General features: G+C 37.4%; 7 non-coding genes across 7 annotated transcripts; all 7 read right to left on the bottom strand.

Moving 5' to 3' along the window:
* Positions 1-2,633: 2,633 nt before the first annotated feature.
* Positions 2,634-2,707, bottom strand: TRNAI-AAU (transfer RNA isoleucine (anticodon AAU)). Its single transcript has one exon. It is a non-coding gene; the product is annotated as a tRNA-Ile (tRNA).
* An 819-nt stretch (positions 2,708-3,526) lies between these two features.
* Positions 3,527-3,600, bottom strand: TRNAI-AAU (transfer RNA isoleucine (anticodon AAU)). Its single transcript has one exon. It is a non-coding gene; the product is annotated as a tRNA-Ile (tRNA).
* A 1,724-nt stretch (positions 3,601-5,324) lies between these two features.
* On the bottom strand, positions 5,325-5,398 carry TRNAI-AAU (transfer RNA isoleucine (anticodon AAU)). Its single transcript has one exon. It is a non-coding gene; the product is annotated as a tRNA-Ile (tRNA).
* Positions 5,399-7,132: 1,734 nt separating this feature from the next.
* On the bottom strand, positions 7,133-7,206 carry TRNAI-AAU (transfer RNA isoleucine (anticodon AAU)). Its single transcript has one exon. It is a non-coding gene; the product is annotated as a tRNA-Ile (tRNA).
* A 2,628-nt stretch (positions 7,207-9,834) lies between these two features.
* TRNAI-AAU (transfer RNA isoleucine (anticodon AAU)) lies at positions 9,835-9,908 on the bottom strand. The gene has a single exon. It is a non-coding gene; the product is annotated as a tRNA-Ile (tRNA).
* Positions 9,909-11,620: 1,712 nt separating this feature from the next.
* TRNAI-AAU (transfer RNA isoleucine (anticodon AAU)) lies at positions 11,621-11,694 on the bottom strand. Its single transcript has one exon. It is a non-coding gene; the product is annotated as a tRNA-Ile (tRNA).
* Positions 11,695-12,512: 818 nt separating this feature from the next.
* Positions 12,513-12,586, bottom strand: TRNAI-AAU (transfer RNA isoleucine (anticodon AAU)). The gene has a single exon. It is a non-coding gene; the product is annotated as a tRNA-Ile (tRNA).
* Positions 12,587-12,784: the final 198 nt, after the last annotated feature.

The raw sequence follows: 12,784 nt of genomic DNA, 5'->3' as shown, positions 1-12,784 counted from the left end.
CCGGACGCCATTGTTTGGTGTCCGGTTGCCATAGTCACCATCGCCGGCCGCTATCGTGTAGCAGGCCGGCGATGGCGGATTAACCCCTAAGAAGCCGCGATCGCTATTGAACGCGGCTTCTGAGGGGTTAATCGGCGGGGGAGCTCCGCGATCGGTCCCGGCACATTGAGCAGTGATGGTCTGCTGTCGGAAACAGCAGCTATCACAGCTCATGAACGCGCCCCGCGCGAACGGCGCCGTGTTTACTCCATGACCTACTATTAGGTCACTGAGCGCGAACGCTACAGTTAGCATGACCTAATAGTAGGTCATGGAGCGTTAAAGGGTTAAGGTTGAAATTGGACCTCTAAGATGATTTCATGCAACAAACTCTGCATTTCTATAAATCACCGGTTAGACCATACATGGAATATTGTGTACAGTTTTAAGCACCTGTGTATGAGAAGGACATTGCTGAACTAGAATGCGTGCAAAGAAGGGAAAGCAAGGTAATTAAAGGACCTCATCACAGACGGGGATTCTTTACTGTAAGTTTTGTTCGACGATTGAACTCTCTGCCACATTGAAAAGTGTTTTTTTGAAAAATATAAAATTTCATCATATTTGTTCCAGATTCTGGAGATGGAACTTTGATCCAGGAATTTATTCTAACAGCCATATTTGGAGTAAGGGAGGAATTTTTCCCCTAGTGACAACATTGGAATGCACTCCAAGACAGTTTTTGCCTTCCTCTGGATCAACACGGCAGGTTTATAGGTTGAATTTGATGGACCTTTTTTCAATATTATCAACTATTCAACACTGTAACAAGCATGTAACAAAAGTGAGCTTTCATGGCCCATACGGGGATAGAAACCCGTGACCTTGGCGTTATTAGCACCACACTCTAACCAACTGAGCTAATAGGCCACTTTTACACAAAAGATTCACGTCACGTCAGTAGAAAATACATGCAAACGTGTATTTATATTGATATCCTATTAACCTGAATAATAAAATAAACTTGCAATTTTTACTACTCAAAAAGCATTGGACAAATTGCTTTTGTGTTTTCCATTCCACCCCACAAAGAGTTTTCTTCAGTACATTATATGGTACATTAAATGCTGCCATTAAAAACAAGAACTTGTCTCGCTAAAAACAAGCCCTTATATGACTATGAGGACGGAAAAATAATAAAGTTATGACTATCGGAATACAAAGAGGCAAAATCAAGATATTATTTTTGTCCTTAAGGTTGAAATTGAACCTCTAAGATGATTTCATGCAACAAACTCTGCATTTCTATAAATCACCGGTTAGACCATACATGGAATATTGTGTACAGTTTTAAGCACCTGTGTATGAGAAGGACATTGCTGAACTAGAATGCGTGCAAAGAAGGGAAAGCAAGGTAATTAAAGGACCTCATCACAGACGGGGATTCTTTACTGTAAGAGCAGTTCGACGATTGAACTCTCTGCCACATTGAAAAGTGTTTTTTTGAAAAATATAAAATTTCATCATATTTGTTCCAGATTCTGGAGATGGAACTTTGATCCAGGAATTTATTCTAATAGCCATATTTGGAGTAAGGGAGGAATTTTTCCCCTAGTGACAACATTGGAATGCACTCCAAGACAGTTTTTGCCTTCCTCTGGATCAACACAGCAGGTTTATAGGTTGAATTTGATGGACCTTTTTTCAATATTATCAACTATTCAGCTCTGTAACAAGCATGTAACAAAAGTGAGCGTCCATGGCCCATACGGGGATCGAACCAGTGACCTTGGCGTTATTAGCACCACGCTCTAACCAACTGAGCTAACCGGCCACTTTTACAACAAAGATTCACGTCACGTCAGTAGAAAATACATGCAAACGTGTATTCATATTGATATCCTATTAACCTGAATAATAAAATAAACTTGCAATTTTTACTACTCAAAAAGCATTGGACAAATTGCTTTTGTGTTTTCCATTCCACCCCACAAAGAGTTTTCTTTCAGTCCATTATATGGTACATTAAATGCTGCCATTAAAAACAAGAACTTGTCTCGCTAAAAACAAGCCCTTATATGACTATGAGGACGGAAAAATAATAAAGTTATGACTATCGGAATACAAAGAGGCAAAATCAAGATATTATTTTTGTCCTTAAGGTTGAAATTGGACCTCTAAGATGATTTCATGCAACAAACTCTGCATTTCTATAAATCACCGGTTAGACCATACATGGAATATTGTGTACAGTTTTGAGCACCTGTGTATGAGAAGGACATTGCTGAACTAGAATGCGTACAAAGAAGGGAAAGCAAGGTAATTAAAGGACCTCATCACAGACGGGGATTCTTTACTGTAAGAGCAGTTCGACGATTGAACTCTCTGCCACATTGAAAAGTGTTTTTTTGAAAAATATAAAATTTCATCATATTTGTACCAGATTCTGGAGATGGAACTTTGATCCAGGAATTTATTCTAATAGCCATATTTGGAGTAAGGGAGGAATTTTTCCCCTAATGACAACATTGGAATGCACTCCAAGACAGTTTTTGCCTTCCTCTGGATCAACACGGCAGGTTTATAGGTTGAATTTGATGGACCTTTTTTCAATATTATCAACTATTCAACTCTGTAACAAAAGTGAGCTTCCATGGCCCGTACGGGGATCGAACCCGTGACCTTGGCGTTATTAGCACCACGCTCTAACCAACTGAGCTAACCGGCCACTTTTACACCAAAGATTCACGTCACGTCAGTAGAAAATACATGCAAACGTGTATTCATATTGATATCCTATTAACCTGAATAATAAAATAAACTTGCAATTTTTACTACTCAAAAAGCATTGGACAAATTGCTTTTGTGTTTTCCATTCCACCCCACAAAGAGTTTTCTTCAGTACATTATATGGTACATTAAATGCTGCCATTAAAAACAAGAACTTGTCTCGCTAAAAACAAGCCCTTATATGACTATGAGGACGGAAAAATAATAAAGTTATGACTATCGGAATACAAAGAGGCAAAATCAAGATATTATTTTTGTCCTTAAGGTTGAAATTGGACCTCTAAGATGATTTCATGCAACAAACTCTGCATTTCTATAAATCACCGGTTAGACCATACATGGAATATTGTGTACAGTTTTGAGCACCTGTGTATGAGAAGGACATTGCTGAACTAGAATGCGTGCAAAGAAGGGAAAGCAAGGTAATTAAAGGACCTCATCACAGACGGGGATTCTTTACTGTAAGAGCAGTTCGACGATTGAACTCTCTGCCACATTGAAAAGTGTTTTTTTGAAAAATATAAAATGTCATCATATTTGTACCAGATTCTGGAGATGGAACTTTGATCCAGGAATTTATTCTAATAGCCATATTTGGAGTAAGGGAGGAATTTTTCCCCTAATGACAACATTGGAATGCACTCCAAGACAGTTTTTGCCTTCCTCTGGATCAACACGGCAGGTTTATAGGTTGAATTTGATGGACCTTTTTTCAATATTATCAACTATTCAACTCTGTAACAAAAGTGAGCTTCCATGGCCCGTACGGGGATCGAACCCGTGACCTTGGCGTTATTAGCACCACGCTCTAACCAACTGAGCTAACCGGCCACTTTTACACCAAAGATTCACGTCACGTCAGTAGAAAATACATGCAAACGTGTATTCATATTGATATCCTATTAACCTGAATAATAAAATAAACTTGAAATTTGTACTACTCAAAAAGCATTGGACAAATTGCTTTTGTGTTTTCCATTCCACCCACAAAGAGTTTTCTTCAGTACATTATATGGTACATTAAATGCTGCCATTAAAAACAAGAACTTGTCTCGCTAAAAACAAGCCCTTATATGACTATGAGGACGGAAAAATAATAAAGTTATGACTATCGGAATACAAAGAGGCAAAATCAAGATATTATTTTTGTCCTTAAGGTTGAAATTGGACCTCTAAGATGATTTCATGCAACAAACTCTGCATTTCTATAAATCACCGGTTAGACCATACATGGAATATTGTGTACAGTTTTAAGCACCTGTGTATGAGAAGGACATTGCTGAACTAGAATGCGTGCAAAGAAGGGAAAGCAAGGTAATTAAAGGACCTCATCACAGACGGGGATTCTTTACTGTAAGAGCAGTTCGACGATTGAACTCTCTGCCACATTGAAAAGTGTTTTTTTGAAAAATATAAAATTTCATCATATTTGTACCAGATTCTGGAGATGGAACTTTGATCCAGGAATTTATTCTAATAGCCATATTTGGAGTAAGGGAGGAATTTTTCCCCTAATGACAACATTGGAATGCACTCCAAGACAGTTTTTGCCTTCCTCTGGATCAACACGGCAGGTTTATAGGTTGAATTTGATGGACCTTTTTTCAATATTATCAACTATTCAATAAGCATGTAACAAAAGTGAGCTTCCATGGCCCATACAGGGATCGAACCCGTGACCTTGGCGTTATTAGCACCACGCTCTAACCAACTGAGCTAACCGGCCACTTTTACACCAAAGATTCACGTCACGTCAGTAGAAAATACATGCAAACGTGTATTCATATTGATATCCTATTAACCTGAATAATAAAATAAACTTGAAATTTGTACTACTCAAAAAGCATTGGACAAATTGCTTTTGTGTTTTCCATTCCACCCACAAAGAGTTTTCTTCAGTACATTATATGGTACATTAAATGCTGCCATTAAAAACAAGAACTTGTCTCGCTAAAAACAAGCCCTTATATGACTATGAGGACGGAAAAATAATAAAGTTATGACTATCGGAATACAAAGAGGCAAAATCAAGATATTATTTTTGTCCTTAAGGTTGAAATTGGACCTCTAAGATGATTTCATGCAACAAACTCTGCATTTCTATAAATCACCGGTTAGACCATACATGGAATATTGTGTACAGTTTTAAGCACCTGTGTATGAGAAGGACATTGCTGAACTAGAATGCGTGCAAAGAAGGGAAAGCAAGGTAATTAAAGGACCTCATCACAGACGGGGATTCTTTACTGTAAGAGCAGTTCGACGATTGAACTCTCTGCCACATTGAAAAGTGTTTTTTTGAAAAATATAAAATTTCATCATATTTGTTCCAGATTCTGGAGATGGAACTTTGATCCAGGAATTTATTCTAATAGCCATATTTGGAGTAAGGGAGGAATTTTTCCCCTAATGACAACATTGGAATGCACTCCAAGACAGTTTTTGCCTTCCTCTGGATCAACACGGCAGGTTTATAGGTTGAATTTGATGGACCTTTTTTCAATATTATCAACTATTCAGCTCTGTAACAAGCATGTAACCAAAGTGAGCGTCCATGGCCCATACGGGGATCGAACCCGCGACCTTGGCGTTATTAGCACCACGCTCTAACCAACTAAGCTAACCGGCCACTTTTACACCAAAGATTCACGTCACGTCAGTAGAAAATACATGCAAACGTGTATTCATATTGATATCCTATTAACCTGAATAATAAAATAAACTTGCAATTTTTACTACTCAAAAAGCATTGGACAAATTGCTTTTGTGTTTTCCATTCCACCCACAAAGAGTTTTCTTCAGTACATTATATGGTACATTAAATGCTGCCATTAAAAACAAGAACTTGTCTCGCTAAAAACAAGCCCTTATATGACTATGAGGACGGAAAAATAATAAAGTTATGACTATCGGAATACAAAGAGGCAAAATCAAGATATTATTTTTGTCCTTAAGGTTGAAATTGGACCTCTAAGATGATTTCATGCAACAAACACTGCATTTCTATAAATCACCGGTTAGACCATACATGGAATATTGTGTACAGTTTTAAGCACCTGTGTATGAGAAGGACATTGCTGAACTAGAATGCGTGCAAAGAAGGGAAAGCAAGGTAATTAAAGGACCTCATCACAGACGGGGATTCTTTACTGTAAGAGCAGTTCGACGATTGAACTCTCTGCCACATTGAAAAGTGTTTTTTTGAAAAATATAAAATTTCATCATATTTGTTCCAGATTCTGGAGATGGAACTTTGATCCAGGAATTTATTCTAATAGCCATATTTGGAGTAAGGGAGGAATTTTTCCCCTAATGACAACATTGGAATGCACTCCAAGACAGTTTTTGCCTTCCTCTGGATCAACACGGCAGGTTTATAGGTTGAATTTGATGGACCTTTTTTCAATATTATCAACTATTCAACTCTGTAACAAGCATGTAACAAAAGTGAGCTTTCATGGCCCATACGGGGATAGAAACCCGTGACCTTGGCGTTATTAGCACCACGCTCTAACCAACTGAGCTAATCGGCCACTTTTACACAAAAGATTCACGTCACGTCAGTAGAAAATACATGCAAACGTGTATTCATATTGATATCCTATTAACCTGAATAATAAAATAAACTTGCAATTTTTACTACTCAAAAAGCATTGGACAAATTGCTTTTGTGTTTTCCATTCCACCCCACAAAGAGTTTTCTTCAGTACATTATATGGTACATTAAATGCTGCCATTAAAAACAAGAACTTGTCTCGCTAAAAACAATCCCTTATATGACTATGAGGACGGAAAAATAATAAAGTTATGACTATCGGAATACAAAGAGGCAAAATCAAGATATTATTTTTGTCCTTAAGGTTGAAATTGAACCTCTAAGATGATTTCATGCAACAAACTCTGCATTTCTATAAATCACCGGTTAGACCATACATGGAATATTGTGTACAGTTTTAAGCACCTGTGTATGAGAAGGACATTGCTGAACTAGAATGCGTGCAAAGAAGGGAAAGCAAGGTAATTAAAGGACCTCATCACAGACGGGGATTCTTTACTGTAAGAGCAGTTCGACGATTGAACTCTCTGCCACATTGAAAAGTGTTTTTTTGAAAAATATAAAATTTCATCATATTTGTACCAGATTCTGGAGATGGAACTTTGATCCAGGAATTTATTCTAATAGCCATATTTGGAGTAAGGGAGGAATTTTTCCCCTAGTGACAACATTGGAATGCACTCCAAGACAGTTTTTGCCTTCCTCTGGATCAACACGGCAGGTTTATAGGTTGAATTTGATGGACCTTTTTTCAATATTATCAACTATTCAGCTCTGTAACAAGCATGTAACCAAAGTGAGCGTCCATGGCCCATACGGGGATCGAACCCGTGACCTTGGCGTTATTAGCACCACGCTCTAACCAACTAAGCTAACCGGCCACTTTTACACCAAAGATTCACGTCACGTCAGTAGAAAATACATGCAAACGTGTATTCATATTGATATCCTATTAACCTGAATAATAAAATAAACTTGCAATTTTTACTACTCAAAAAGCATTGGACAAATTGCTTTTGTGTTTTCCATTCCACCCACAAAGAGTTTTCTTCAGTACATTATATGGTACATTAAATGCTGCCATTAAAAACAAGAACTTGTCTCGCTAAAAACAAGCCCTTATATGACTATGAGGACGGAAAAATAATAAAGTTATGACTATCGGAATACAAAGAGGCAAAATCAAGATATTATTTTTGTCCTTAAGGTTGAAATTGGACCTCTAAGATGATTTCATGCAACAAACACTGCATTTCTATAAATCACCGGTTAGACCATACATGGAATATTGTGTACAGTTTTAAGCACCTGTGTATGAGAAGGACATTGCTGAACTAGAATGCGTGCAAAGAAGGGAAAGCAAGGTAATTAAAGGACCTCATCACAGACGGGGATTCTTTACTGTAAGAGCAGTTCGACGATTGAACTCTCTGCCACATTGAAAAGTGTTTTTTTGAAAAATATAAAATTTCATCATATTTGTTCCAGATTCTGGAGATGGAACTTTGATCCAGGAATTTATTCTAATAGCCATATTTGGAGTAAGGGAGGAATTTTTCCCCTAATGACAACATTGGAATGCACTCCAAGACAGTTTTTGCCTTCCTCTGGATCAACACGGCAGGTTTATAGGTTGAATTTGATGGACCTTTTTTCAATATTATCAACTATTCAACTCTGTAACAAGCATGTAACAAAAGTGAGCTTTCATGGCCCATACGGGGATAGAAACCCGTGACCTTGGCGTTATTAGCACCACGCTCTAACCAACTGAGCTAATCGGCCACTTTTACACAAAAGATTCACGTCACGTCAGTAGAAAATACATGCAAACGTGTATTCATATTGATATCCTATTAACCTGAATAATAAAATAAACTTGCAATTTTTACTACTCAAAAAGCATTGGACAAATTGCTTTTGTGTTTTCCATTCCACCCCACAAAGAGTTTTCTTCAGTACATTATATGGTACATTAAATGCTGCCATTAAAAACAAGAACTTGTCTCGCTAAAAACAAGCCCTTATATGACTATGAGGACGGAAAAATAATAAAGTTATGACTATCGGAATACAAAGAGGCAAAATCAAGATATTATTTTTGTCCTTAAGGTTGAAATTGAACCTCTAAGATGATTTCATGCAACAAACTCTGCATTTCTATAAATCACCGGTTAGACCATACATGGAATATTGTGTACAGTTTTAAGCACCTGTGTATGAGAAGGACATTGCTGAACTAGAATGCGTGCAAAGAAGGGAAAGCAAGGTAATTAAAGGACCTCATCACAGACGGGGATTCTTTACTGTAAGAGCAGTTCGACGATTGAACTCTCTGCCACATTGAAAAGTGTTTTTTTGAAAAATATAAAATGTCATCATATTTGTTCCAGATTCTGGAGATGGAACTTTGATCCAGGAATTTATTCTAATAGCCATATTTGGAGTAAGGGAGGAATTTTTCCCCTAGTGACAACATTGGAATGCACTCCAAGACAGTTTTTGCCTTCCTCTGGATCAACACAGCAGGTTTATAGGTTGAATTTGATGGACCTTTTTTCAATATTATCAACTATTCAGCTCTGTAACAAGCATGTAACAAAAGTGAGCGTCCATGGCCCATACGGGGATCGAACCCGCGACCTTGGCGTTATTAGCACCACGCTCTAACCAACAGAGCTAACCGGCCACTTTTACACCCAAGATTCACGTCACGTCAGTAGAAAATACATGCAAACGTGTATTCATATTGATATCCTATTAACCTGAATAATAAAATAAACTTGCAATTTTTACTACTCAAAAAGCATTGGACAAATTGCTTTTGTGTTTTCCATTCCACCCCACAAAGAGTTTTCTTTCAGTACATTATATGGTACATTAAATGCTGCCATTAAAAACAAGAACTTGTCTCGCTAAAAACAAGCCCTTATATGACTATGAGGACGGAAAAATAATAAAGTTATGACTATCGGAATACAAAGAGGCAAAATCAAGATATTATTTTTGTCCTTAAGGTTGAAATTGAACCTCTAAGATGATTTCATGCAACAAACTCTGCATTTCTATAAATCACCGGTTACACCATACATGGAATATTGTGTACAGTTTTGAGCACCTGTGTATGAGAAGGACATTGCTGAACTAGAATGCGTGCAAAGAAGGGAAAGCAAGGTAATTAAAGGACCTCATCACAGACGGGGATTCTTTACTGTAAGAGCAGTTCGACGATTGAACTCTCTGCCACATTGAAAAGTGTTTTTTTGAAAAATATAAAATGTCATCATATTTGTACCAGATTCTGGAGATGGAGCTTTGATCCAGGAATTTATTCTAATAGCCATATTTGGAGTAAGGGAGGAATTTTTCCCCTAATGACAACATTGGAATGCACTCCAAGACAGTTTTTGCCTTCCTCTGGATCAACACGGCAGGTTTATAGGTTGAATTTGATGGACCTTTTTTCAATATTATCAACTATTCAACTCTGTAACAAAAGTGAGCTTCCATGACCCGTACGGGGATCGAACCCGTGACCTTGGCGTTATTAGCACCACGCTCTAACCAACTGAGCTAACCGGCCACTTTTACACCAAAGATTCACGTCACGTCAGTAGAAAATACATGCAAACGTGTATTCATATTGATATCCTATTAACCTGAATAATAAAATAAACTTGCAATTTTTACTACTCAAAAAGCATTGGACAAATTGCTTTTGTGTTTTCCATTCCACCCCACAAAGAGTTTTCTTCAGTACATTATATGGTACATTAAATGCTGCCATTAAAAACAAGAACTTGTCTCGCTAAAAACAAGCCCTTATATGACTATGAGGACGGAAAAATAATAAAGTTATGACTATCGGAATACAAAGAGGCAAAATCAAGATATTATTTTTGTCCTTAAGGTTGAAATTGGACCTCTAAGATGATTTCATGCAACAAACTCTGCATTTCTATAAATCACCGGTTAGACCATACATGGAATATTGTGTACAGTTTTGAGCACCTGTGTATGAGAAGGACATTGCTGAACTAGAATGCGTACAAAGAAGGGAAAGCAAGGTAATTAAAGGACCTCATCACAGACGGGGATTCTTTACTGTAAGAGCAGTTCGACGATTGAACTCTCTGCCACATTGAAAAGTGTTTTTTTGAAAAATATAAAATTTCATCATATTTGTACCAGATTCTGGAGATGGAACTTTGATCCAGGAATTTATTCTAATAGCCATATTTGGAGTAAGGGAGGAATTTTTCCCCTAATGACAACATTGGAATGCACTCCAAGACAGTTTTTGCCTTCCTCTGGATCAACACGGCAGGTTTATAGGTTGAATTTGATGGACCTTTTTTCAATATTATCAACTATTCAACTCTGTAACAAAAGTGAGCTTCCATGGCCCGTACGGGGATCGAACCCGTGACCTTCGCGTTATTAGCACCACGCTCTAACCAACTGAGCTAACCGGCCACTTTTACACCAAAAATTCACGTCACGTCAGTAGAAAATACATGCAAACGTGTATTCATATTGATATCCTATTAACCTGAATAATAAAATAAACTTGCAATTTTTACTACTCAAAAAGCATTGGACAAATTGCTTTTGTGTTTTCCATTCCACCCCACAAAGAGTTTTCTTCAGTACATTATATGGTACATTAAATGCTGCCATTAAAAACAAGAACTTGTCTCGCTAAAAACAAGCCCTTATATGACTATGAGGACGGAAAAATAATAAAGTTATGACTATCGGAATACAAAGAGGCAAAATCAAGATATTATTTTTGTCCTTAAGGTTGAAATTGGACCTCTAAGATGATTTCATGCAACAAACTCTGCATTTCTATAAATCACCGGTTAGACCATACATGGAATATTGTGTACAGTTTTGAGCACCTGTGTATGAGAAGGACATTGCTGAACTAGAATGCGTGCAAAGAAGGGAAAGCAAGGTAATTAAAGGACCTCATCACAGACGGGGATTCTTTACTGTAAGAGCAGTTCGACGATTGAACTCTCTGCCACATTGAAAAGTGTTTTTTTGAAAAATATAAAATGTCATCATATTTGTACCAGATTCTGGAGATGGAGCTTTGATCCAGGAATTTATTCTAATAGCCATATTTGGAGTAAGGGAGGAATTTTTCCCCTAATGACAACATTGGAATTCACTCCAAGACAGTTTTTGCCTTCCTCTGGATCAACACGGCAGGTTTATAGGTTGAATTTGATGGACCTTTTTTCAATATTATCAACTATTCAACTCTGTAACAAAAGTGAGCTTCCATGACCCGTACGGGGATCGAACCCGTGACCTTGGCGTTATTAGCACCACGCTCTAACCAACTGAGCTAACCGGCCACTTTTACACCAAAGATTCACGTCACGTCAGTAGAAAATACATGCAAACGTGTATTCATATTGATATCCTATTAACCTGAATAATAAAATAAACTTGCAATTTTTACTACTCAAAAAGCATTGGACAAATTGCTTTTGTGTTTTCCATTCCACCCCACAAAGAGTTTTCTTTCAGTACATTATATGGTACATTAAATGCTGCCATTAAAAACAAGAACTTGTCTCGCTAAAAACAAGCCCTTATATGACTATGAGGACGGAAAAATAATAAAGTTATGACTATCGGAATACAAAGAGGCAAAATCAAGATATTATTTTTGTCCTTAAGGTTGAAATTGGACCTCTAAGATGATTTCATGCAACAAACTGCATTTCTATAAATCACCGGTTAGACCATACATGGAATATTGTGTACAGTTTTGAGCACCTGTGTATGAGAAGGACATTGCTGAACTAGAATGCGTACAAAGAAGGGAAAGCAAGGTAATTAAAGGACCTCATCACAGACGGGGATTCTTTACTGTAAGAGCAGTTCGACGATTGAACTCTCTGCCACATTGAAAAGTGTTTTTTTGAAAAATATAAAATGTCATCATATTTGTACCAGATTCTGGAGATGGAGCTTTGATCCAGGAATTTATTCTAATAGCCATATTTGGAGTAAGGGAGGAATTTTTCCCCTAATGACAACATTGGAATGCACTCCAAGACAGTTTTTGCCTTCCTCTGGATCAACACGGCAGGTTTATAGGTTGAATTTGATGGACCTTTTTTCAATATTATCAACTATTCAACTCTGTAACAAAAGTGAGCTTCCATGACCCGTACGGGGATCGAACCCGTGACCTTGGCGTTATTAGCACCACACTCTAACCAACTGAGCTAACCGGCCACTTTTACACCAAAGATTCACGTCACGTCAGTAGAAAATACATGCAAACGTGTATTCATATTGATATCCTATTAACCTGAATAATAAAATAAACTTGCAATTTTTACTACTCAAAAAGCATTGGACAAATTGCTTTTGTGTTTTCCATTCCACCCCACAAAGAGTTTTCTTTCAGTACATTATATGGTACATTAAATG

Source organism: Rhinoderma darwinii, chromosome 3, assembly GCF_050947455.1.
Source record: "Rhinoderma darwinii isolate aRhiDar2 chromosome 3, aRhiDar2.hap1, whole genome shotgun sequence".
Classification (NCBI taxonomy): Eukaryota; Metazoa; Chordata; class Amphibia; order Anura; family Rhinodermatidae; genus Rhinoderma; species Rhinoderma darwinii.
The sequence above is the reverse complement of the archived record's forward strand: the minus strand, read 5'-3'. Positions and strand labels throughout refer to the sequence as shown.